This window comes from Ictidomys tridecemlineatus, unplaced genomic scaffold (assembly GCF_052094955.1).
Source record: "Ictidomys tridecemlineatus isolate mIctTri1 unplaced genomic scaffold, mIctTri1.hap1 Scaffold_57, whole genome shotgun sequence".
NCBI lineage: Eukaryota > Metazoa > Chordata > Mammalia > Rodentia > Sciuridae > Ictidomys > Ictidomys tridecemlineatus.
This window is the reverse complement of record NW_027523832.1, coordinates 1,102,547-1,127,718: the sequence shown is the minus strand read 5'-3', so window position 1 is coordinate 1,127,718 and position 25,172 is coordinate 1,102,547. Positions and strand designations below refer to the sequence as shown.

Genomic DNA, 25,172 nt, shown 5'->3' with positions numbered 1-25,172 from the left:
GTCTGTGGCTTTGTACAGTGGGCACAGAGGAGTGGGGCAGCCTGCCTGCTAGATTCAAGAGGACAGCTTTTCTTGGCCACCACGTGACCTGGACATACTACCACCCACTCTGAGCCTGGATGGTGGGGTGACACCCACCAGAGAGACTCTGGGACCAAACGAGATCACGTGGGCTAAGTAGCTGTGGCAGAGCTGGGTGCTTAGGCCCTGGTAAAGCTGTCTCCTCTCCACATCTAGGGTCAAGGCAGCTGTGGCTGCATTACCCCATCCTCCCAGCAGGGGTCCTCAGTGTCTCATGCCATCCGTGGAAATTAATTCACTGCTCTGGGTAGCTCTGAAGCAGGCATGTTCCCAGCTTTCTCACCCCTACCAGGAAGAAATGACCCCACCTTCCTATGTCCCCTGTCAGGGGAAGGAAGGTCCCAGGGCCTGTCAGCAGCATATAGATGCTCCAGGGAGCAAGGGCCAGAGCCACACCTGATGATGTATGGAGCTTGGCATTTGACAGGGCGTCTGCCCATCTCAAGCATGGTTTCAATCAAGTGCTTGCAGCTTTGGAGGTCGGCAGCCTCATGTTCAAGGCTGAGTTCCACAAGCAGCTGCCTAACCTTTCTGAGGTTGCTACCTCATCCATAAAGAGGGAGTCCTCTTACTGATCTCAAAACCAAATTGCCTCTGCTGCTATTCATCGGCAATTCCTACCCCATGAGTCTTTCCCTGAACACGTCCCACTTTCCCATCTGTTCCCTCCCTACCCACAGGTAAGCTGGAGGTGACCTTTTTCTGACTCAGCTGCACAGCAATCGACCTTCAGTTTCTACTTGGTAGAAACCTGCCCTAGGCCATCAGATAATTTGAGGAAGCTCAGATTCACACCAGACCCGCAGCATTCACACCCATTGTGCTATTGGGAAGACTCAGGCCCCTGCAGAGAATTGCTGGCTGAAGTGGGTCTTTTTTTTTTTCATATCCTGCTGGAAACCAAGTTGAGATCCTAGACTTCTTACAAATACAAACCTCTCAAATCATCAGGAGGGGCCCAGAACTTCCTGGGGAGGCTTTGCTGTCAAGTGAAGAGGCCCATCTAGATTTGCCAGTGCTCTTTATGTTCAACCCGGGTTGTTCCACTTCTTCTCTGGGCACCTGGCCCAGATGAGACTGGGGCCTTCTGATAGTGGGAAATATTTACTGAGAACAGAACACAGGGCTGGGTCCCTGGTTGACTGCCAAGATTATACTGCATCAGGGATAGAAATGGCAGTGGGGATGGGGACAGGAGACATTCCAGTGTTTTGAGTTTGGAAAAGAAGATGAGCATCAGGCAAAGGACTCCAGGTGAAATGAAGGCTCACCAGATAAGGACAAGCCGCCTGTCCTGGACCCAGGAGCCCTCCTAATCCTCTGTAGTGTCTTTCAGAGACTCCTCCACCCATACCTTACCCAGGGAGGGCTGGCTCTTTGGAGCCTCCGTGGGGTGCACCAGGAACCAGGTTTTCCCCCAAAGTCACTGGCCCAAGCATGAAGGACTTTAGCAACAAAGGGTTGAAAGAGGTAGTGAAATAACAAACCAAACCAAAACACAGCTAATTGAGTATTGAGTGGGCAGGAGCTTTGTGTGAGTTTCCAATTAGTATAAACCACAGAGAAATTGCTAAGCCACTCTGGCCGGATTTGCTGGAGGGTTATGGTCATCCTGTGCCCTGGGTGACTTTCTGTGGCCACTTGGCTTTCAGGATTGTCTACAGTTTCCTTGGGAGGAAGATGTTCTCTTGGGAGCCATGAGGTCCACTTTACAAGCTGGAAGACGCCCAGCGTAAGTGAGGACAAGAGGGGAGGGCCCCAGAAAACCCTGCAGCCCCTCATAGCCAAAGAGGTCCTGCCAGTTCCAAGACACCAAGGTGGAAGACCCGGAAGAGGCTCACCAAGGCAGAATGGGACTTTCTCATTTCAAATGCCTGGTCCCTTTCATAAGTCAAGGGAGAGGGCATTTGCTTTGGAAAACAAGTGAAGGAATTTCCTTTCCTCTCTTTCTAGCAGCTGGAAAGGGAACAGAGCTGCTAGAGGGGGAAGTGACCTGGGTACAGGTAGGCTGTGAGTTGAAAGCTGACGCCACTGCCTCCTGGCATGCCTCAGGTTATCACGGTTGTAAAGGAAACTCAGCAGTGATACTGAGAATAATAAATTAAGTGGGCAACTAGGGGAGTGTGATGCTTATTTAAAAATAAAAGCAAATAAGAATTTCAAAATTGTTAAGAAAAAAATGCAAAACAATGAACAAACGATAAAAACATTAAACAACCCGAGGGTCAACAGAGTCAAAGCTCTTGGGGTGGGGTGAGTGGTCATCCCACTCCAATCTCTATCAATGCTCCTTTTTGCCACGGGGATTCACTGTGACCCTGCCCAGCACCGCTGCAGGTGAGAGCAAGCCCTTCCCTCACTCAGACACAGCGACTGCATCAAGAGGACCAGGGCAGAGCGGGTGTGAGGTTCCCCTTGCTAGGTTCCCACCACCCAAGAAGGGATCTATCCATGGCCAGAGCCATCTCATTGACTCCCAGGCAGACCCAGCAGGTTAGAGTGGCCATCAGGACCGGGAACCCGCCCCACCGTGAACCAGGACGCGGAGGTCTTGCACATTAAAACACCCAGTGGAAAGATGGAGACCCAACTAAAGAGTTAAAGCAATAGTGACCCGAGGGGTCCCTTAGGGGAGGATTAAGAGACCAGACTATTGGTGGCCATCATTCTCAAAGGACTGCGATCACCTGCAAGGAGTGCAAAGCTTGAAGCGCCCCATGGATCCTGCTCTCGACAGAGAGGTGGCAGCCCTGGGTGGAACACGGGCATCAGGTCCGGGTCCCTGGCTCCACGAGTCCACAGAGTGCTCTGTGTGTGTTTCTGGGCTGCCCCTGCGGCGCCCTGACCAGGTCCCCTGGTGGGGCGGGGGCGGGGCAGGCCTGGGGCTCCGCCCTCTGATGCCCTGGACGCCCCAGCTCTTAACCCGCGAGCTGGGGTGCCCAGCCACTGGGCTTCGCCAGCAAGCGAGTGGTCAGCAAGCAGTCGGAGCCGCAGCTGCGCGCATCCAGTCCCGAGGCTGAGGCCAGCTCGCCGGCATGGCTCCCGCAGTGGCTTCCGGTAGCAGCTCCCTGCCCAGTGGCTTCTCCGTCTTCGCTACCTTCCCAGACTTACTCTTCGTCTTTGAGTTTGTGAGTGGCGCTCGCGCCCTGTCCCAGGGCCGGGAGGGGACGGGATGGCTGGAGCGGCCGCTCTCTCGCTGCACTGCGCAGCTATCCGAGGCCCAAGCTGGAAGCTGCGCGGGTCCCTAGAGCGTCAAGGTAGTGCGGACAGGGTGAGGGGGCCACCCTCAGAAAGTCCTTCCCACCGCCCAGTCTTTTGTTCCCTTCTAGACCAATGACAGTTCGCACCCCAGGTCAGATGCTGAGAGCAAGCCTGACGGGGTCTCCTTGTGCTGGGTCTTCAGGGCGGCGCGCCCAGTTTGCTCTGCCTGGCTGTGCAGGGAAAACTCACCCCGCTCTTTGCTCTGTGGTCAGACCAAGTCCTTGTAAGGATGCCTAGAGTGTTTCAAAGGACAAGGTTTTGTTTAAATAAAGAAAAGAAAGAAATCAGCAATAGAAACCTTAGTATTGCCGACCGAAGTTTAGAGATTAAGAGAAACTGAATCCGAATTATTCTCTTCTGGACTCTTTAAAGTTTCCGACGAATGAATGTATGTGAGACAAATTTGACCTGGAATTAGGAAAATAGAGGCCAGCGTTTGCTCCATAGTTATTCTCCCCTGGAGGGCGGGGAGCCAGTCCCCACCGCTTGGCTGACCTTGAGGGCTGGAGAAGGCTCAGCACCTGCGGCTGGTCCCACCTTGCGCTGAAGGGACTGAGCAGCCCCTGTGGCTGCAGGAAAGATCTTTTCACTGTGGGTTCCTGGTAAGTGTCACTGTGTTGCTAGGCTTTAGATCCCCAGCGGCATCAATTCCCTGGGGGCTTCTGGTGCTTTATTTTGGGGGGGAGGCGTGTGCTTTATTAATTCTGTGGGTGTGGTTGGCAGTTGGGGAGACCTTTTCCTGTTTGTACCACCCGGTGCAGAAGCCAGAGGCTTGGTTAAGGAGGACAGTGTGGGAAGCTGAAAGGTTCAGAGCAGGACCCCAGCTTCTTGTCTGATGGTGGGAGGTGTTTACACAGAAGAGAGGAGGCCCGTGTCGTCCTTGAAGGACTTGGAAGAGGGGCCATGGGAAACCCAGTTGCTTCGTGGCAGGGATATCATTCATCCAGATTGACTTCACATCCTGGGCATAGCCTGAACCATGGAAATAATATTTAAAAGAAATCTTGGACACCATTGAGCCCAGCCCCACTATTTATAGACAGGGACAGTGAGGCCCCAAGTTGGGAGGGGGTTGCTCAAGGTCTGAGGGGTCTTTAGCTGGCTCTGGTGCCACTTGGGGATTTTCCACATTCCAGATTATCTGGCAAAACCCCCAACAGCACCAGGCACATGGACTCCGTTCAGGAGGCCCCTTGGGTCTGGCCTAGGCCTGAGAATACCCACTGGGTTTTCCTCCTTCATGAGGTTCCTCTGGGAGCTTCTGTTTCCCGTCTCCTGTCTGTGAAAGGTTGGACTTCTGAAAATGAGCAGGTTTTGTCTGGAACCCGGGACTAAGGAGTGAGTCCTCCCTTCAGGGCTTTACAAAAGCAGAGCTTTGCAACCCTAAGAAATCCTGTCTCCTGGTGCGATGTAATGGGCAGAGAGGCTTGTCAACAAAAAAGGTCTTAGTGTCTCTTGAATGTCCTGTGAGTGACTTAGGGTCTTCAAAGCCCTATGGGGCTCAGTGAAGGCAAATGGTTTGCCCTGACTTCCCAGAAGGGACAAACTCCCAGGGCTCCCTGGCCTCCTCTTAGTGGCTCAACAGGGGGGCAGGAGTGCCCCTGAGGGTAGGAACAGCCCAGCCAGGCAGCAAGATCTAATCTGTAGGGGAGTGGGGAGGAGGGTCCCAGCCAACCCATCACGGCCATCTTTGGTCAAAGTTGGGGGGGGGGCAAATCTGAGAACCTTCTGTTAAACTTAGTCCTCTAGCCTGGTTTTATCACCTACCAGTAGTAGAAGTTTCTACAAAGAATACATTCCCCTGGTTCATACCATTTCCCTGTCAGCTGTCTTAGAAATTGCTTCTCTTCCACTTCTGTATTCTCCCCCTGTAGCTGTCACTTCCCTGGAGGCCCTGGACATCTTACTCTACCTCTGAGTTTCTTTCTTGCTTTCTGTGTTAGAGGCTGGGTCGCTGCTGTCGGGGATGGAGAAGAGGTGCACACTAACCCTTCAGGTTTTTCTCTGCATGGATGGTGCACATGGAGCTGTGTGTGTTTTGATGTGAGGAAGGAGTAGAGAAGAAAAGGGTCTGAGAGGTACCTGCTGCCCCTTGTAGGGTTTCCTTAAATTGTGGACTATGAAGCAACTCAACAAAAAGACAAAAACCCCAACTAGAAAATGGGCAAATGACTTGAACAGACACACAAACACACATTATACTCTGCCATGTTAGTCACCAGGGGAATGGGATGGAAGCCATGGGGCATATTGCTTCACACCATTAGACTGGCTGTTCTGGTTTAAATGGGTCCAGCAGCAAGGCCTTCAATAAAACTTCCAAACAAAAAGAAAGTGGAAAATAACAGGGTTGATTGGGGCATGGAAAAATATTGGAACTCTTGTGCATTGTTTCTGAAAATATAAGAGTTCAGACACCGTGGAAAACAGTTTGGTGGTTCCTCAAAAAATACCCTAGGACCCAGCAATTCCACCCCTACATACCTAACCACAGGATTCAAACCAGGGACTCAAATAAGTACATGTACACATGTGTTCCTAGCAGCCCTATCCACAATGACCCATAGGGGCCAACAGTCCAGGTACCCATCAATGGATGAATTGGATAAACAACTTAGGATAGATCCGTACTGTGAAAAATTATCCAGTAATTGAAAGGAATGCATTTCTGATTCATCTTACAGAATTGATCAACCTTGAAAGCAGCTCTTGTCTGGAACCCTTGAAAACTGTATGCAGAAGCCGGGTGTGGTAGCACACACCCGTAATCCCCAGAGTCTAAGGCAAGTTCAGAGCCGGGCTTAGCAATTTAGGGAGGCCCTAAGGGACCCAGTGGGAACCTGTCTTTAAATAAAATATCAAAAAGGGCTGGGGATGTGGCTCAGTGTTTAAGTGCCTCTGAGTTCAATCCCTGGTAGAAAGGAAGGAAGGAAGGAAGGAAGGAAGGAAGGAAGGAAGGAAGGAAGGAAGGAAGGGAGGGAGGGAGGGAGGGAGGGAGGGAGGGAGGGAGGGAGGGAGGGAGGGAAAAATCTGTATTCAGAGTGAAAGGGTCACAGATTGTAAGATTCTATTTATATAAAGTATCCCAAAGAGGTAAATCTGTAGAGACAGAACACATCCTGGTGGTTTTTCAGGTACTCAGGGAGGTGGGAATTGGGGAGCAATTAGATAGAGGCAATGGCTACACCACACTAGGAACATGTTGAACACCACTCAACTGGTTGATTTAAGATGACTCGGTTTGGCCAGGCACGGGGGTTCCCGCTGATCATCTCAGCAACCCAGGAGGATAAGGTAGGAGGATCATAAGCTTGAGGTCAATCTGGGCAATTCAGCAAGACCCTGACTCATAAAAAACACAGAAATGGCTGGGGATGCAGCTCAGTGGTAAAGCACCCTGGATTCAGTCCCTCGTACAATAATAATTGTCAAAGCCTAATGCTTTGCTTCGTTTCTTGGTGTTAAGGAAATAAAGCTTATACGATTGTGTCTCAGCCTGCTAGATGGCCCCTTGTTACCTTGTTCTCTCCTTTCTTCTTCCTCAGGGATATCCCTAGGCTGAAGGTGAAGCTCATCAGGCTGCACTATGACAATGAGCCTGGTGTTGTTAATGACAGCAGCATCCTGCACAAACCCTGCAACATGATGTTTTGAGGTTTACACATGTTGATGCTCTTTATGGATTCTTCTCTTGATGAACATTTTGGCTATTTCTGGTTTGCCACTTTTAGCTGTTGTGTACAACACTGGCAAGACCCTTCTTGTAATTGCTGCAGGAATTTTTCTGGGAATGCAGGGAGGATATAGCTCGCTGGGTCAGAGGGCACACAATCTGTTTTCCCAGGTGTTATGTATCCACAGTCCCCAAGAGTTATCCCTGTTCACCCACCCCATCAGGGGACTTAGTAGAAAGCTCAGCTCCTCCTCCACCTGCCCAGGCTCCTTCCAAGACTCTGCCTAATTTTGAATTAATTTATAAAGAACCCTCTCCCCCCCAAAAAAAACTATATAAATAAGCTTCAGGCTAGACCTGGACCTTCTCTGACTCTTTCAGGCAGCCTATGAAAGTCCCCATTGTTCTTCATCCTTGACCCCCTCTGGTAGCATCAGACTTTGTAATTTTCGCTCACTTGTCGCATGTGAAACGCTTCGTTATTTTTTAATTTTGTAGTGCATCAAGCCAATGATGAGTCACAGTTCAGTTTCTTAGGCCTGACATCCCTGGATCCAGGGGGATGCCATGACCCCACTGCCTGGGAGGTGCAGATGTCTGGGGCCAGCAGGGTGAAGCTGCAGTCCACTCCCACGGCAGGGGACTGCCCACTGGAGCAGGCAGGGGTGGGACTGGCAAGCTCCCCCTGGCTCAGCACCCCTATCCCAGAGCTCCTGATTCTGAAGGCTACAAGGTCCTCACAGGAAGTGGGAAGCAGGCCCAGCTCCTCAGTGTGCCCCCATCTTTTCAAGCACCCCCCAGGCAGTGGGGTCATGGCATCCCCCTGGATCCCAGGGGTGAGATGTCCAGGCCTTGCTTATGGCCTCCTCCCCTGCAAGAAAGAAAAGTCCCCACCCACTGAGGATGCTTCTTTTCAGAGCCACAGTGTCTGCTTTCTCTTCTCTCTTCCCAGCCAGGGCTGCCATGACGCCCAGACGGCCACTGCCCGGTAGGAGGCTCCCATGGAATGCCAAGACCCCAGGAGGCCACTTCTCCCACAAAGTGCTCTGAGAGAAGAGACCTCCACCCTTTCAGGACGTGGGAAGGAAGTCCGTGGGGACACTGCCAAGACCCTTGACCTACCTCCCTCCTCCCCTGTAGGCAGGCTGGCAAAGAAAGAATGGAGAGAACCATTCGTGGATGAGAGTGTACTAGGAATTCCATCCCGGGTGGGTGTTTCCCCTCCCGGCATGCCCCAGGAGCACACAGAACAGGCGCGATCAGCCATCCATGGGTGAAAGCCAGCCCGTGTTTGGAGGTAGAGGAGGGATAGGGGAGCCATGGAATTGGTTTGCAGCTTTAATTTCTAAGGTAATTACTAAAACCAGAGCTGTTTTGTGATCCAAAATGAAGAGGGTCTTGTTATTACTTGCGAGTGACCAGACAAGTCTTGGATGCTCCTCCGTCTGGGGAAGAGGTGCTCCACAGAGCCAGGATGGGGTTTCGAGGTGATGGCAGAGTTCCCTTGGGTGGTCCACACTCCGGCTTCATTGAACAGGCAGCCTGACTCCTAGGAGACGAGATGCCCAATCATGAAACCTAATTTTCAGAACTGGGGGGAAATTGAGGCTCATAAAAGGATAATCTTGCCCAGGTCACCGGGTCCCCAGGGTCCCTGGAGCATATCCTACTGTGATGGCAAGTCTGTCCCATCCAGGCACCTAAGAGGGATGTTGTCTTCTAGAAAGGACCCTGGGCAGGGCTTGGGTTCCTTCTCTCCTTGCAGGGAGTGAAACTCAGAGCCACGGGAAGCTGACCAGTACACCACCGCCCTAATTAAAAACACATTCAGCAGGTTCTGAGTCACTAGGCCCCAGAATCTGCAAGTGATAAGCCCTGCACCCCGCCACACACACACACACACACACACACACACACACACACACACACACATGGGTTCATGGTTCAGTGGGAGTGGTCATCTGCCCCCAGGCCACCCCTCAGGCTTTTTCAAAAGGTGTTTTGGGGTTCTCATGGGTCCAGGGCATGGATTCTCTGTCCCAGGAGAAATTTTCTGATGGCCTCAGCCAGGAGCCTGGCCTGTGGTCCCCAGGGAGTCGGACTGGCCCTACTTGGACAGCACAGGACAGCAGCTGGGATGACCTTTCCTGCTGCATTCGCTGGCTCCCAGCCTGGGGTCTTTGGCCTCTGTCGTGGGCCCCTCGATGGGGCTATTCAGGGAGGGGTACAGTCCCGTGCTGCCCGACTTTCTCCTTCCTACGTCTTTGCTGAAGGAAGGAGAATTATAGACAGAGGTCTCTGGTGCCGGGGGTGGGGTGAGGGGTGATCTTGGCTTTGAAAAGTGACTTTTCTAGTTTTTCAAGAACCAGAGGCCTGCTTTGATCAGGAGTCAGGGACTTCGAGCTGTTCTCTGGAAACTCAGTGTGGCCACCGTGGGATTGCCTGCTTGCTGCCCCATGGCCCAGCGACACTTCAACAGGTTGCCTTAATGCTTTTCCCAAGTCACCCCACAGGCTCTGGCTGTGGGAGAACGAAGGCACCCCCTCTGCTGACCGCTCTCAGGAGAGAGTGGGAGGACCCGGGATGCTGCTGCCAGGAGGAGAGTGCTCAAGTTTCTGATGGCCAAGAACAGAGGGTGATCATTGGCATCTCCACCCACTACACCAGCCAGGAGACTGCGAGAGCAGTGGTGCCGCCGGTCCATGCCAGTTCTCAGGACCTCAGGAAGGGCTGGGCTTTGCTCTGGGCCCAGAGCATCCTCCCTGAGAGAAGGGGCTGGGACGGGGCCACCTAGGGCCAGCCCGTCTTGAGCTAGACAGGGCCTGGGGGCTGAGTGTAATGGATTCCCCTCTGCCCAGCAGGAGGGTCTGGGTGCTTTCTACCTTGACATGAGCCAGTCTGGGGCCTCCTCCTGCTCTCTGAACCATCAGTCTCTGGACATGGCACTTTGGGCCCACAGTCTCCAGGGACAAGCAATGGCGGGAGAGATCCTCCTGCAGGTGTCCCCTGGTGTGGATGGGTGTGAGGATGGTGGTAGCAGTGACCCATGGCCTTGAAGTAGGAAACCCAGGTCATGTGGCTGACCTCCTCTGGTTTTAGGTGGTTCTGAGGAGCATGGAGAATGGAGTAGGTCTCTGTTGGTGTTGCATCATGGTGGGTCCAAGATGCCTCTACATTCTGGTGGTGAGGCCCGGCTTCTAGAGCACCTGCTGGGCCTCCAGCTGCCCCAGGCTGTCCCAGGGTGGAGAGGCACCACCCAGTGTTCTCTACCATTCTGGGTCTCAGGGTGCCCCCGCTGCCTCCTCATGGATGTCCCTGTGGGACCACACCCCCCCCCAGCGTGGAGTCGTCTTAATGCAGTGAAGCCCTGGGCCTGGGGAGAACATGTAGCAAGTTAAAGGAAAGCTTGTCACCAACCATGATGGGTCCACACACATGGACAGTAGGAGGAGGGAGGTGGGGTGACATGGCCACTCTCAGTTGACCTGAAATTCAGATTCCTGTGAGGGTGTCCAGGACACACTGGGAGAGACACTGAAGTCCCCGTGAAGCTGCTGGATTGACTCTGGAAGGTCCCTAGAGGGGCTGTGAGGCGTGAGCACCCCCAAAAAGGGAGGAAGATGACATCCCTGGCCTGTGGGTGGGGGCAGGTGAGGGGTCAAGACTGCGTCCCAGGACAGGAACCCTGCGCCTGCAGATGAGGGGTGAGGTACTACTCCTTTCCTTCCAAGGCCGGGAGTTGATGGAGGCTCATTGTCCAGGTGGAGGGTGGGGCAGGGAGAAGCCAGCTTCCTGGAGCCACCTCCTCTGCCTGCCCTTCCTGTCCAGACGCCCCGGCGGCTGCCAGCCAGGGAGGACAAGGGGGCTGGTCTCTCTCCTTGATGCCACTATTCTGGTAAACTGCCGGTGGGACCCTAGGTGACCGACAGGTGACCCTGGGTGACCCTGGGCTCTGAGGCCAGCTTGTCTGCATGCAGGCAATGGGTGCGTCAGTTTCCATGCCAATAAGATGGGGCTGTAGTAGCCCCACCTCAAGGACTATGGTGGGGTTCTTGGACAGTTGTGCGAGAACAGTTGTACGTTCTGAGAAACCCTTCCATGGGCGAGTCTGTCATTATGTGAACATCACAGAGTGACTTGCACAGACCAAGACCACTAGGATGATGGATCCTGCAGCTCATGGCTACAGGTCAGGCACAGTTAGGTTAGGAGTGTGGCAGGAAGGGAGCCACCCCCCTGTGGGTCTTAGGACTCCCTCAGTCCAGCCAGAGTGCTCTGGGATCACTGGTCAACCTGCCCACCCACCACTACCTGGCACCTCAGGTGGCCCTGTGTGCCACTCTCAGGGCCAAGTGTGCAAGGCAAGGTGGGGTGAGGTTTGGGATTGGTGGGGCTGCTGAGGACACTCAGCTTGTTCTTTCCGTCCCCTGTCCCATTCAGATACCACTTTCTATAGGACCTTCCCAGTGGTCCTTCTTGCACTGAGAGGGGACAGCTGGGCTGAGGGCCATCCTGGCCAGCCTGATGGGGCAGCTGAGGAGAGGGCACAGTGGCTGCCCCAACTTATCTTCTCTGTATCGGGGACCAGGCGCTTGCTGCGCTGCTCTGTGTGCCACTCAGCCAGACTGGTGTGGGATGGGTGGGGCAGCATTGTGGTTCCCAGTGTCAGACTGATGGCTGCACCTGTCCCCAGGTGTAGGAACCCATTACCGTGGGCAGAGATTAGCCTTTCCAAAGTGACTTGTCACGGGTGGCAGTGCAGGGCCTGTCTGGACGGGCATCTTCTCTGGGATGGGCATGCCCTGGCACAGAAGCCTGCCCTCACCTCCCCCCTTGCCTTCCCTGTCAGGTGTGGTCAGATCTAGGGGCCTGGCAGGAAGGGAACCACCCGTGGTGGGTCTCCGGACGCCTCGGAAATCCAGCCCCAGCATTCACTCATGTCCACTGCCGTGGGGGCCGAGGGGAGGCTTCTTTGCCAGAGGTGGCCCTGCAGGACAGCCCCACGGGTTCCCTCCACCCAGTCTCCCACCTGGCCAACATTTACAGGTCACGAGAGGAGTCCTTGGCCACAGGGGCAGACAGAGGGGTGCAACAGACATCGGTCACCAATCCCCAAGAGGGTATTCATGGGACCCTCAGGAAGAGCGCCCGCCCAGTGGGCAGTGTCTCCCAGGGCTGCGGCACACTGTCCTGTGTGTTTGCTGGCCACATTTCCAGCCAGCTTGGTGACTCCTGTCGATACTTTTGGTTTTTCTTGCACTGAAGCTGCAGCTTTCTGGTCTAGTGTTTCCACTGATTTTGTCTTTTCCAGGTGGCTTACCCTGTGTTTTTCACCGAAACTCCAGGTTTCTGTTTATCTTGTTGGCTGAAGCTGGCAGGTAGAGGTGTGGCAGGCGAAATTTTCCATCCAAATGTGGACCTGGATCCGAGAGGCATTTTGATTCACTTGGGAGCTAATGAATGTCCTGTAGCTAGTGTGGGGTGTGTGTGGGGGGGTGGCTGTGAAGTCAGCTGTTGCCTGTTCTGTGGTGGCTGGTGCCCTGGGACAGGCTTCCCAGGGACTGGAGGTTGGGTGGAGCTACGGGCCTGGACAGGGATCTGCCCAGAACGGTCACCTGTTAATATCAACTGCAGGTCGAACTTGGCCTCCGTTTCTTGGAATTCCAAGTCTCTACCCCGCTTTTTACAAACAGACCCAAATCCCCCAAGTCCTGCTGTCCACTTCAGATTAGATAAAGGGACACTGTCTAAGCCTACCTGGGTCATCATGATGGGTCCCTCTGAAAGGAAGGAGCCTGGAACCAAAGGGGTCGGAGGAGGGAGCCCCTGGCACAGGTAAGCTAAGCTAGGTGACCTCCTGAGTATGCTCAGGGCTCGTCCCAGGGGCAGCCCAGAGGTCAGACCCCCACTAACCTGCCTTTCCAGAGGGCAGAGGGAGAGGGGTTCTCTACACAGAGCTACCTGACCTCCTCCCCAGTTACCTCCCATGGGATCAGCATCAGGGACAGGGCAGCAGTGCAGATCCCTGGACTCTGCTCCTGTCCCGGGCAGAGCATCTTGCTGGTCCTTCTGGGGCCCTGACACTTTCACCAAAGCCTGAATCTACCCTTGGTGCACCCAGTGCTGCTCCTGTGGGGACCAGCAGCGAGTCTGCAGAGGAGAGGAAGGAGACTGGTCTACCCTCCGTGTGTGTCATTGAATAAGGCTTATCTCCCTGGGTATGCCTGTCCCCAGGGCTCACTGTGGTCACTCTGGAGTCTGTCCAGTGCATGACTGAGTGGCAGGGTGAAGGAGGCCTGCCCAGACTAGACAGGAGACCTGTCCCTCCATACCTGGGAGGTGGGCTTCCCAAGGACTAGAGAAACCTGTGGTGTCTGCTTCCTGCCCTCTCAGCCTCCCCTCCCAACAGGGAGAGAGGCCCCCAGCCTCCCTCTGGACCTATCATGGGTGGGCAGGCCAAGGGCCTTGGGAAGGCCTCGCTGTTTAGGGGTCTTGTTTTTCCCCTTTCTGTGTTCTTCTGTGACCTGGAGCCCTGTGTTCACCCTGGTCTCAGAGTCTGTCATCCTGTGAGGCCATGTCCCTCCTCCATGGTGGCTCCTCTTTAACCAGCCTCTGTACACAAGAATACATGCACACGTGGGTACACACATATACCCAACACCCACAGCTGCACAAATCAGCTCACATGCTCACACATGCACAACTCGCACATCAAAATCACACACGCATGCACACTCACAGAAGAAAACCACCCGTCTTCCACAGAACACGCAGGAGGATTCGTGAGCCATCGCCCTTGGAGCTGGTGAGGCCGCTGGCCTCTCCTAGAGCACACAGTGATTGTGCTGGACAAACCGCCCACACATACCTCCCCCTGGCACTGAAATAACCCTTGACTGATAAACTAGTTGGGTGAAAGCAGAGTCCGCAGCTGGTTGGGGCTGCTGTTCCTGGAGGTCTCAGGAGAGCTCCCTGCCCGGCCCGGAGCGCCAGGCAGCCTGGATCGTCCACACGTGCCACTCATCTGGCGAGACTATCTCTCTTTTCCCTCCCTGGGGACATGATTTTTGCCTATTGGCCCAATGGCAGCATGGCTCAGCATTGGGTGCAGGGTCTGAGTGCTGTGGCCAGTTCCTCTTGCTTCTCACTCTGGTGGCATTTGCTTGCAGGGGCCTCCCAGGGTGGGGTGGAGAGCCAGGCATGGGGGTCGGCTTTGGTTGAGGTCTTAGCCTGTCCTGCTGGAGAGGAGTCTCTGCTGCAGAGATCTTGACAGGGTCCAGTGAACCCCACCCGGGAAGCATCCAGAGAATTCCAGCAAGCCCCTGGCATGGACCTCAGTCACCAAGGCCTGCAGGGAAGTGCTGGGGATGAGGATGAAGAGCCCTTTCAGCCACACAGGCAAAGGAAGCTGCAGATGAATATCGAGAATGTGCTGGAGAATTCCTTTCCCCTGGTGGGACTGAGGCTCATTGTTAGGAGAAAGGCCTCCCTCTGTCTTCATGCCTGACCCGTTTCCTTCTGCAGAGGCAGATGAATTTTTCTCAGCTTTCAGTTTGTGGGAGATTGTGTGTTTTGCACTTTTTAATGCTTTGGAGGTAATTATTAAATTTCAGCCCTCAGCAAGTTTGGAAGTGGAGAGTTGTAGAGATCATAGACCCCTGGGCTTTTCACCTGGCCACAGGTGACACTTTGCTTGTCTATGACAATGGTTATAAGCACGTAGAACTCTCACTTGTACCTGGTTCTCAACTTCCATGATTATCATCATCACTATATTTTAGATAAGGGAAGAGAGAGGTTAAGGAACTTGCCCAGGATCAACACAGCTGAGATACAAACTTGCTAACTTGGTCTCTGGAGTCCGCACCCTTACCCACTCTAGTATACTTCCCATGGGTTAATTCAGAAAGAAAAAGAATCTTCCTGAGGGTCACATAGAGAGAGTTCCCCCAAACAGTTATTTCCTTAGGGGATTTTTTAAAATTCTTTGAAAACATCTTGTAGAGTTTTGTACGTGGTCCTTGGTTCTTACAGAACTTCAGCTCTGCCCTGCATCCAACCCTGGACTGAATTAAAGAAGGTGATTTCCATCCCCAAATATCAGGGCAGGGAGGGACCTCCAAGAACCCGCACAGCTCCCCCATTCACAGTGACTCTGTGTCCTGGCAGTTAGAGGACACACAGGGAAAAGCTAGTCTCATGTTCAAGGCAAGGTAGAGACCAAAACAAGAAGAGAGGAAATTTTAGGGTGACATTTTTCACAGAGAGATACGCAGAGCTGCAGAGGCGAGCTCAGGCCTCCCTGGAAAGCAGGGCACTCAGGAAGGACCGGTCTCCTCTTCTGTTTGGGCTGGAGTTACCAGAACATCACCAGGAGCCTGATGTTATGAAAATGTGTTTCCAAGCCCTGGGCAAAGAGCCGGGTCGGGTCCTCTGCTCCTGGGCCTGAGCCCTGCTTCTCCCTGGGCATGGTGCTGGGCATCACATTTTTTTAAGGTGTCCCAGCTGATGAGATGCTGAGTCAGGACTGGGGACCACAGAGACTCAGCCCAGGTCCCACCCCCAGCTTCCATCTGGGGACAGAATCCACCGGGATGTCCACATAGAGAGCTCTACCTGTGATGGCTGCTAGAAGCTGCACTGTCCTGTTAGGAGGGATGGTGAAGGGGTGCAGGTCAGGGGAGACAGGACATGTCTGGACTTTAACACGGGTGAGCAGACACCGGGCAGTGCCTCTGCTTGGGTGAATAACATTTTTAAAATACTTTCCTCTGATCGTTCGCCCCCTGGCAGCTGCAAGTTGCCCAGAGCTGTCTTTACAAAGGGAGATGCTTGACCCCTCACCTACCCCTTGCTCTTGACAAATATTTGGCCATCGGGTCCTGAGTCCAGGCAGGAATGGCTTGCTCACTGCCCGCAAGTGCCTTATCTGCTGGGTGTGGGTGCTTCGCCTGCTCTCTGTTTGCTTTCTGCCCACTTAGTAGGTGGAGAGGGGTGGGCGCTGGCTCCCATGAGTCACGCTGTACCTCAGCTCTCCACGCTCACCCCGATTTGAGCCCATCTCCTGCCGCCCCATGTCCCCACCTCGTGCTGGGCTCCCCGGTCATCTGAAGGTCCTGCATTAGCTTCAGCATCCTCTGGGCTTGGCACACACTCCTCCTCGCCCTGGAGAGCTGCTCCGTCACCCTTTGGCCTGCTGATCATCCCAGTCCAGTTCTTTCAAGAATCAGTGGAGGGACTGGGGTTGTGGCTCGGTGGTAGATCACTTGCCTAGCACATGTGAGGCCCTGCGTTCAATTCTCAGGACCCCACAGAAATAAATGAATAAAATAAAGGTCTATCAACATCATTTAAAATTTTTTTTAAAAAGAGTCATGGAGCTGGGCGCAAGCCTGTAATTCCAGCCACTCAGGAGGCTGAAGCAGGAAGATCATGAGTTCAAACCAGCCTCAGGAACTTAGAGAGGCTCTAAGCAACTCAGTGAGACCTTGTCTCAAAGTCAAAAGTAAAAAGGGCGGGGATGTGGCTCAATGGCCTAGTGTCCCTGGGTTGAATCCCCGGAACCAAAAAAAAGAAAGAGTCAATGGATACCATGCACCAGGTCTGACTGCTTTACCATCCAAGGCTGGTGTTGTCTGCCTTCCTTATACACGTGTCCCTCTGTGCTGTCAGGGATTGGTTCCAGGACACTCCACCCCACTCAGCTACCTAAATTGGGGGATGCCCAAGTCCCTGTATAAAATGGTGTGATATTTGCATATGATTTATGGACATCCTCTGTATACTTTAAATTCTCTCTGCAGGAGTTCTGTTTTCTAATACAACATAAATTCTACATAGCCAGTTGTTATACCATATTATAGGGGGAATAGTGACAAGAAAAAATAGCCCCTACCATATTCATTATAGATGAAATTACTTTTCTGAATTTTTTAGGTGGGGTGACATATGGGGATTGACCTGAAGGGTGCTTTACCCATGAGCCACATCCCCAGCCCTTTTATTGTTATTTTTAGACAGGGTCTTGTTAGGTTGCTGAGGCTGGTCTGGAACTTGCCATCCTCCTGCCTCAGCCTTCCCAGCTGCTGGGATTCCAGGTGTGCACCACCATCAGCTATTTTTCTTAATAGTTTAGGTGTGTGGCTGGTGGGATCTGCAGATGTGGAACCTGTAGGGGTGAAAAGGGGCAGCTGAACCTGGCTGCTGCTCATGCATCTGTCTCTGATGGGCTGCTGGCCTCCGGGGTGGGCGGTGCCTTATCCCAGTTATTGGGTGGTGCCGGGCACAGTGCTAGACGCTTCACACTCACGTCCACAGTTTCAGCCAGTTCACATCAGCCCACACCGTGGGGAGACTTCTGCCACTTGCCTGGTGGCAGAGAAAGTGGAGGCTGGGCCACTTGCCACAGCCTCCTGTTCCCGTGGAGCCCCTTGCATGTCCAGTGGACCCTGTGGGATGCAGATGCCCCGGGGCCATAGCAGAGGGTGGAGCCTTTGCTCACCACAGCTGTGGCAGTCGCCAATGAGCTTCTGCAGGGGACCCGCACAGAGGGAAGAGCAGCAAAAGACTCTGCTCAGGGGAAGGCGACTAGTCCAGGGCGAGGCTGGACAGGATTCATCTCTGTCACAAGTAGAGGGATGAAGAAGGGCACGAGGCCTCTTCTGAGCCCTGCCTCTCCTGCTGGCTTCCTCTTGCTACTCCCCTCCGGCTGTTCTGCCCTCACCCCGATGGCCCCTGAGCCTCCACCCTGTGGCAGTGGCTGGCCAGCTGTCCATACCCTGGGCAACTTCTGGCCAGGGCAGTGAAGGGCACAAAGGATGACCTGCAAGATGTTCTCCTGTGATAACGATCGTGCAAAAGTTCAGAATAGTGAACTCTGTAGACAGAAGGTAGATTAGTAGCTGCCTAGGGAGACACAGAGAAGCCCAGGCTGCGTGAATCTGGGTGTATGAACCCACTGACCTGGACACTTGCAGTGGGTGGGCCCTGCCGTATGCAAAACGTGTCTCTTTAAAGCTATCTAAAGAAAGCGATTTTTGCCGGGTGTGGTGGCACATGCCTGTAATCCCAGCAGCTCGGGAGGCTGAGGCAAGAGGATCAATTGTTCAAAGCCAGCCTCAACAAAAGCAACTCAGTTCCTGTCTCCAAATAAAATACAAAATAGGGCTGGGGATGTGGCTCTGTGGTCAAGTGCCCCCAAGATCAATCCCCAGTATCCCTCTCAAAAAAAAGAGACTTTCTTTCATACTCCTACTATGAAACTTACTATAGATAAACCATGCAAAGAAGAAACCCAATCTATTAAGGGTCATTTGTTAAATGAGGTAGGGCAGAGTCCTGTGGTTTGCCCAGGGGCTGGGGGCTGGGGCTGAGCCCAATCTGGGCTTTGGTCTATGGACAGCTGTAGACAGAGGATGAGACTGTGGACTCCAGGATCCTGCATTCGTGGGCGAGAGAGAGAGAGAGAGAGAGAGAGAGAGAGAGAGAGAGAGAGAGAGAGAGAGATAGGGACGGTGCATTCCCCAGGAAGCTGGGACATTGTCAGGCTGGGAAGCAGACCCAAGGCAGGTCTGGCTCCATCCCCAAGTTCCTTCTGTGTGGCTGCTGGAAGCTCAGAGCCAGAGTTGGCGACCAGCATGTGTGAGACCTAGGTGAGCATGTGGAGCAGGGCCCCTGCTCTGATCTTCAGTCATTGGTCCTGCCCTTGACTGCCGACCACCATTCCTACCTCAGGCCACACAGGGAAGAATCTGGTTGTAAGAGGTGAATTGAAATGACTGCAGACTGGGAGCTGAGTGCCCTTTCTGACTATGCCGTTTCCAGGTGCCACCTGGGTGCCAAGTGACCTTGAACGAATTTTACAGTTGATTCAGCCACAATTACAATATTGCCACCATAAACATAAAAACAAGCCACGATCCAATTCATCTTTGCCTGCCGGTGCTTCAGGGGAAGCCCAGGCACCCAGCTCCACGCTGCACCCTTCTTACGTGAATCAGAAAACCCCCAGAGAGCAACAGTGTTCCTCAATGCTAAGTTCACTGGCCACCACGAGCACCTCAGTCTCAAGGGTCCCACAGGCCTCTAAAGGAGTGCTCACCCACCATGGGTGACCCAAGGTGCTCCTTCGGGGGTTATAGTTCATGAGGCACTTGAGTCTAGCTGTGACCACTCACCAGAACACCAAGGCCCATTAACCCAGGAGGAATAGCCAGTGGTCCTCCTAGGGCCCCCAGGAGTCAGCAGCTACATGCAAGGGGGACTTCCTTCCCACCATCCCCTGGTTGGGGAAAGGGCCATATCACCACCAACCAGGTACACTTCTGCTCAAGCTGAGGTCCCGAGGAGATGTGCAGGACCTCCCGGGAGCATATGGACAAGGAACCTTAGATCCAGCTCCTCAGATGGGCACAGGTGACCAGACCTAGAAGGGGTCCCAGGCTGATGCCTCTTTCTGCCCACTAGCTGGACATGCCTGACCAACTCTTTTTCATCCATGCCTTCCTCCTTCTCCTCCTCATCCCTGTCCTGCACAGCCATTGACCTGCTCATATCCCTGGGTCAGTGCCTTTGAGGAAGAGGCCGAGTCATCTGGTCGATCTTCAACACAATGATAAGAAATCTGCACACACCCTCTCCCAGGTGGTTGGAGGATTCTCACTTCTTTGTGGGGAGTTACCAGGGTTGAACCCAGAGGCACTCGACCCCTGAGCCCCATCCCAGCCCTGTTTGTATTTTTATTTAGAGACAGGTCTCACTGAGTTGCTTAGCACCTCGCCACTGCTGAGGATGGCTCTGAATTCATCATGATCCTCCTGCCTCAGCCTCCCGAGCCACTGGGATTACTAGCATGTGCCACCATGCCCGGTGGACTTTCATTGTTTAGGTTGTCCAGTGTGTGCCACTGGCCCTGCTGCGTGTCATCAGGGAGTGAGACACCCACATTTGGTTAATTCAGAACAATTTTGTTTAGATGAACCCAGATACTTTATTGCACTGATTTTTCTACCCAATGTGACTGTCCCTGATGATCCCCAGCCAAGAGGCTTAGTGGACACTGTGGAGACGGTGGTACCTCTTACCTAGCAGGTGGGCGGCAGGTACACAAGATGGGGTCAAGGCATCATGTGGGTTGTCACTGTGGGGGATGGAGGACTGGGAAAACAGCCCAGGTGCTCAGACGGTACCATACTCCGCAGGTCTTTGGAGACCTCCACCTCCAGAGCTACCTCCTCCCGTGTCCTAGTCCAGGCCTCACCTGGAGGGAGTCAGGCAGATGAGGCTGGGCTGATGGCCACTGGGGTAAAGAGGATCAAGGAGAGGTAGAGACAGCCCCAGCGTGGGGTCACTGAGGATGTTAGGGCCTCTGCTCCGTCCCCGTGCTCCCTTCTGAAAATAGCTCACCGACCCTGGGGACATCAGCTGGGGTGCCCCCTGGCTAACCCCAGGGTGTGCAGCCTTCACACCTGTCCTTGGCCATCCAAGGAGACAGGACTGACCTGGACCCTCTCCATTCCAACCCCAGCTCCAACAGAGCACTTCCTGAACTTGGAGGTGGAAGGGGTCAAATCCTAAAACAAAACAACAAAACCCAGTAACATAGTGCAGCTGATTTGCTTTGCCAAGATCAGAAGAATCGACTGATTGTAAGTATTTCATAAAAGAAAGGACATTTTCATAGCCATGTAAGTGAGGATAGACTCTCAGGACAGCCTTCTCGTGACAGTGCTGAATGATGTTAAGTTCTTTTTAGAAATGACAAATTATGTCCATGTCCTCTCTACATGGGTCTTCCTCCACCAGTGTTGTTGTGAGAGCTAACTGAGCTAATATTTGTCAAGTGTGTCTGACAATGCCGGGCATGTTAGTGTGATATAAGGCTTACTACTAAAAAAAAATTAAACTGTATTTTAAAAAAATAAAGGAAAGTGATATTGAGGGTGATTGAAAAGACTGAGGTTGGAGACCTAGTCCAGGACTTTGGGGGATGAAAGGGTCATTTTTTGGCAAGGAATATGCCCACCCAGTTGTCTTGGCCTCCTTCTTTTGTTTCTGTACCCCCAGCGTGCCCCTGCAGCTGTGCCCTGGGGGCTGTGTACCCCTCTGGTCTGACTCCACTCCTGCTCCTCTCTGCAGATCTTCGGGGGCCTGGTATGGATCCTGATCACGTCCTCCCTGGTGCCCATACCCCTGATCCAGGGCTGGGTGATGTTTGTGTCTGTGTTCTGCTTTGTGGCCACCACTGCCCTGCTTGTCCTGTACATCATTGGCGCCCACGGCGGGGAGACGTCCTGGGTCACCCTGGTGAGTGCCAGCCAAGGGCTTTGGTGGGAAGCGGGAGAGTTGGGCCTTTTCCCTGGGAAACTGGCTTCTTGGGACATGGTGGGGCTGCCCTGGAGACGTCTCCTGGCACATTCCAAGGCCGAGCTGGCCCAGCCTCAGCCAGCAGCCAGGGCTCCCGCAGCTAGGAGGCTTGAGGTGGAAGCAAAGGTCGATGTCTGTGCTGCTGGTCAATGTCCTTTTGGGCTGCTCAGCTTCATCTCCTGTGACCACTGTTTACCCATAACCACGGCCCCACCCCTCCTCATCCACCTGCACCTCTGTTACCAAGAGGGCTGCCTTCATCTTGGGGAGCAGGGTCCCGGAGGCTGGCCCTTGCCATGACTCCCCAGTGGCCAGGCCACGCATGCTGCAGGGCTCTCTTGCCACTGGCTTCTACATAGGGCTGACAGAAAGGATCTGGGAACACAAATGGCATGTGGCCTTTCTTCTGTGTAAGATCCACTGTGGCTCTTCGGTCTTGGGCCTAAATCGCGGCAACATGGCTAAACGCACTAAGAAAGTCGGAATCGTCGGTAAATATGGGACCCGCTATGGTGCCTCCCTCCGGAAAATGGTGAAGAAAATCAAAATCAGCCAGCACGCCAAGTAGACATGTTCCTTCTGTGGCAAAACCAAGATGAAGAGACGGGCTGTGGGGATCTGGCACTGTGGTTCCTGCATGAAAACAGTGGCTGGTGGTGCCTGGACCTATAACACCACTTCTGCCGTCACAGTCAAGTCTGCAATCAGAAGACTGAAGGAATTGAAAGACCAGTAGAAAGTTCTGTCATATAGCAAAATTGTGGTTTGTTTGCTAATTGTATTAACTGAATGTTCTGATGTGAATTGCATTAATATTGCCCTTTCAAAAGATTTGTAAATTGAAGCCCTTCTAATTTGAATTGGAAAATTTTGCTAGATGGGTTATTGTAATTCAGGTCTTTTTTTTCTTCAGTAGTCTGATGATAACAGCATGAAACTGAGTCTTATGGCTTAGTATATACTCAGCTTTTTTTGTTTTTTTTAAAACACTGTTCAACTACTCCGAAATACATTGATATTGTACAAAATTTGTTTTAAAGGTAAAATATGCTAAAATACACAAAGGATATACATAAAAAAAAGATCCACTGTGAGGCCCTGGAGACCAGCAGCACCCTCATACGGGATACCTGCCCACTAGAGAGGGCCCAGGAACCCACTCTCAAGAGGCTTCCTGCTTGGACTCTTGAAATCTCTGCTAAATTACAACTAAAAACAGCAGTGTTTTAACTCTTTTGCTTTGAAATATGCCAGGAACAGGAAAAAAAACCACAAATAAATAAACCCAACAAAATGGAAAAAACAGAACAATGGAAATGGCCTTGTCCTCTCACTGGTCAAAGAGGCCGTGTTGGAGCCAGGTCTGTGACCACTCTGCACATCTCAGGCCCTGAGCCAGCTTCCACCTATTAGACTCCAAGCTGTCCCCACCTCCTGCTGGAGCCACCTGCAGGGCAAGCAGGGACCCTTCATCTCAGTGCTTTCTGGGTCCCCAAGATGAGGAACTTCAGCTCCCCTGGGCTGCACTCGTCACACCACCTCTGTGAGGAGACAGGCTGGGGACTGGCGGGTGGGAGTCAGAGGAAGCAGCCGCGGATTGCAAGGGACCTGAGCCAGGCCAGATGGGGACAAGTAGGGAGAGGCGCTGTGTCCTGGACTCTTTCCCTCCCATCCCTCTGATGCCTGCCCCTTCTGACTCCCAGGACGCAGCCTACCAGTGAGTCGTTGCCCTGTTCTACCTCAGCGCCTCCGTCCTGGAAGCCCTGGCCACCATCGCCATGCAGGACAACTTCATCTACAAGCACTACCGCGAGAACATCGCGGCCGTGGTGAGTTCCGCCTGCCAGCAGGCGCATGCGCACAAGCAGCTCTTGCTGTGCTGCCACTAGGTGTAGCAGAGGCTGTGCCCTGAGAAGGGAGTGCTAAGCCCAAGGCACCCCAGTGGCCAGGCCTGGAGTGCAGGCGTCTGAGCGCCCCCAGTGTCTTCTGGATCCTGCACCATCTTATTTAACCCTCTCAAAACCCCATGACCTGGGTACCGATGCAGGGCAGAAAGAACCTGTGTTCTCTGTGGCTAGGTAGTTGTGTATGTTTAGCTTGTAGCAGTCTGGGCCTCCCAAACTGTGCCGGAACACCAGGTTGATAATAAGCCATCAGGTAGTCTACCCACAGAAGTATTCTTTGATTATTTCAGTTTTGGAAACAGATGAGTAAGATGTCCTTCAACCTTCATGTGAGTCTCCATGGGGGTGAACCTGGCCCAGCTTCCTCCCACAGGAGAAACACAAGTTGTCTTTTTTTTAATATCTTTAATTTTTATTTATACATTTTTATGTGGTACTTAGGATTGAACCCAGTGCCTCACACATGCTAGGTGAGCACTCTACCAGTGAGCCACAACCCCAGCCCAGGAGGAACACAAGTTTTATTTTATTTTTTCATTTATTTTTTAGTTGTAGATGGACACAATATCTTTATTTTATTTTATGTGGTGCTGAGGATCGAACCCAGGGCCTCACACATGCTAGGAAAGCGCTCTACCGCTGAGTCACAACCCCATCCCAAACACAAGTTTTAAAAATCACCTCTTTGGGGCTGGGGATGTGGCTCAAGCGATAGTACGCTCGCCTGGCCTGCGTGAGGCTGGGGTTCGATCCTCAGCACCACATACAAACAAAGATGTTGTGTCTGCCGAAAACTAAATAAATAAACAAAAACAAAAAACTCACCTGTTTAGGGCTGTGCCTGTGGCTCAGTGGTAGAAGGCTTGCTTAGCATTTGTGAGGCCCTAAGTTCAATCCTCAGCACCACATAAACATAAATGAATAAAACAAAGGTCTTGTGTTCAACTGCAACCAAAAGAAATATTTAGAATAAACCACCTGTTTATTCTTCAACCAGCATTCATGACTCTGGTCTGGATTCTGAAAACAGTGAATAGGACAAGCAGGAGAATTCTGTACCCTTGGAGAGTGACCATCAGTCAGGAATTCAAGAAAAATGAGTGTATGTCAGAGATAGGCACAGTGGACAAGAGAAAGCAGGGAAGGGGACAGGGAGTGTGGGGCAGGTGCCAAGCTGGGGAACTGGGACCAGGAAGAGGGACAGCTAGAATTGGGAAGGACTGAAAGAGGGGAGTAGTGGGACCACCACTGTGGCTAAAGGGGCATCAGAGGGCTATATAGACCCAGAAACATGGCCTTGGCTCCATGACCCTCTTAGGCGTCCCCAGGCTCCTGGATTCTGTTCCTGAGCCCACACACAGGTACCTTCCTCAGCACCCTGAGCCCTGACAATGGGAGTGGCCTGGGTGGAGGGGAGGGCCCTTGCTCTGTGCTTGGGGTAACATCTTCTGGCTCACAGCTTCAGGACCGGCAGCACTTTGTGGAGAGCGATGAGATGTACTCCATCCAGGATCTGTTGGATGTCCACGTGGGCCACCTGGGCTGCTCACTCACTGAGACCCACACACTCTTCGCCAAGCACATCAAGCTAGACTGTGAGGTGGATCTCCATAGCCCTCCATGGTTGGGGTCTGGACCAGAGGGACCATGAAGCTGCTCTTTGGCCCTCCAGACTCAAAAGCTGGGATTGGCAGAAGCAGCAGCTGGGTCCAGCATATCCACGGCCCGAGCTGGCACCTACCTGCCCACCTTCAATTTCCACACTGTTTCCCCTTCCTACCAGTGGTGCCAGGCCAAGGGGTTCGTGTGTGAGCTCTGCAGAGAGGGCGATGTGCTGTTCCCATTTGACAGCCACACATGTGTGTGTGCCGACTACTCAGCCATCTTCC

The 25,172-nt window shown here is 53.0% G+C and overlaps 2 pseudogenes across 1 annotated transcript; both read left to right on the top strand.

Moving 5' to 3' along the window:
* Nucleotides 1-3,052: 3,052 nt before the first annotated feature.
* On the top strand, nt 3,053-24,934 carry LOC144374071 (myelin and lymphocyte protein-like; annotated as a pseudogene). The gene is made up of 4 exons (XR_013433589.1): nt 3,053-3,209; nt 21,152-21,319; nt 23,083-23,208; nt 24,743-24,934. The product of XR_013433589.1 is annotated as a myelin and lymphocyte protein-like (transcript).
* Nucleotides 21,820-22,247, top strand: LOC144374073 (large ribosomal subunit protein eL43 pseudogene; annotated as a pseudogene).
* Nucleotides 24,935-25,172: the final 238 nt, after the last annotated feature.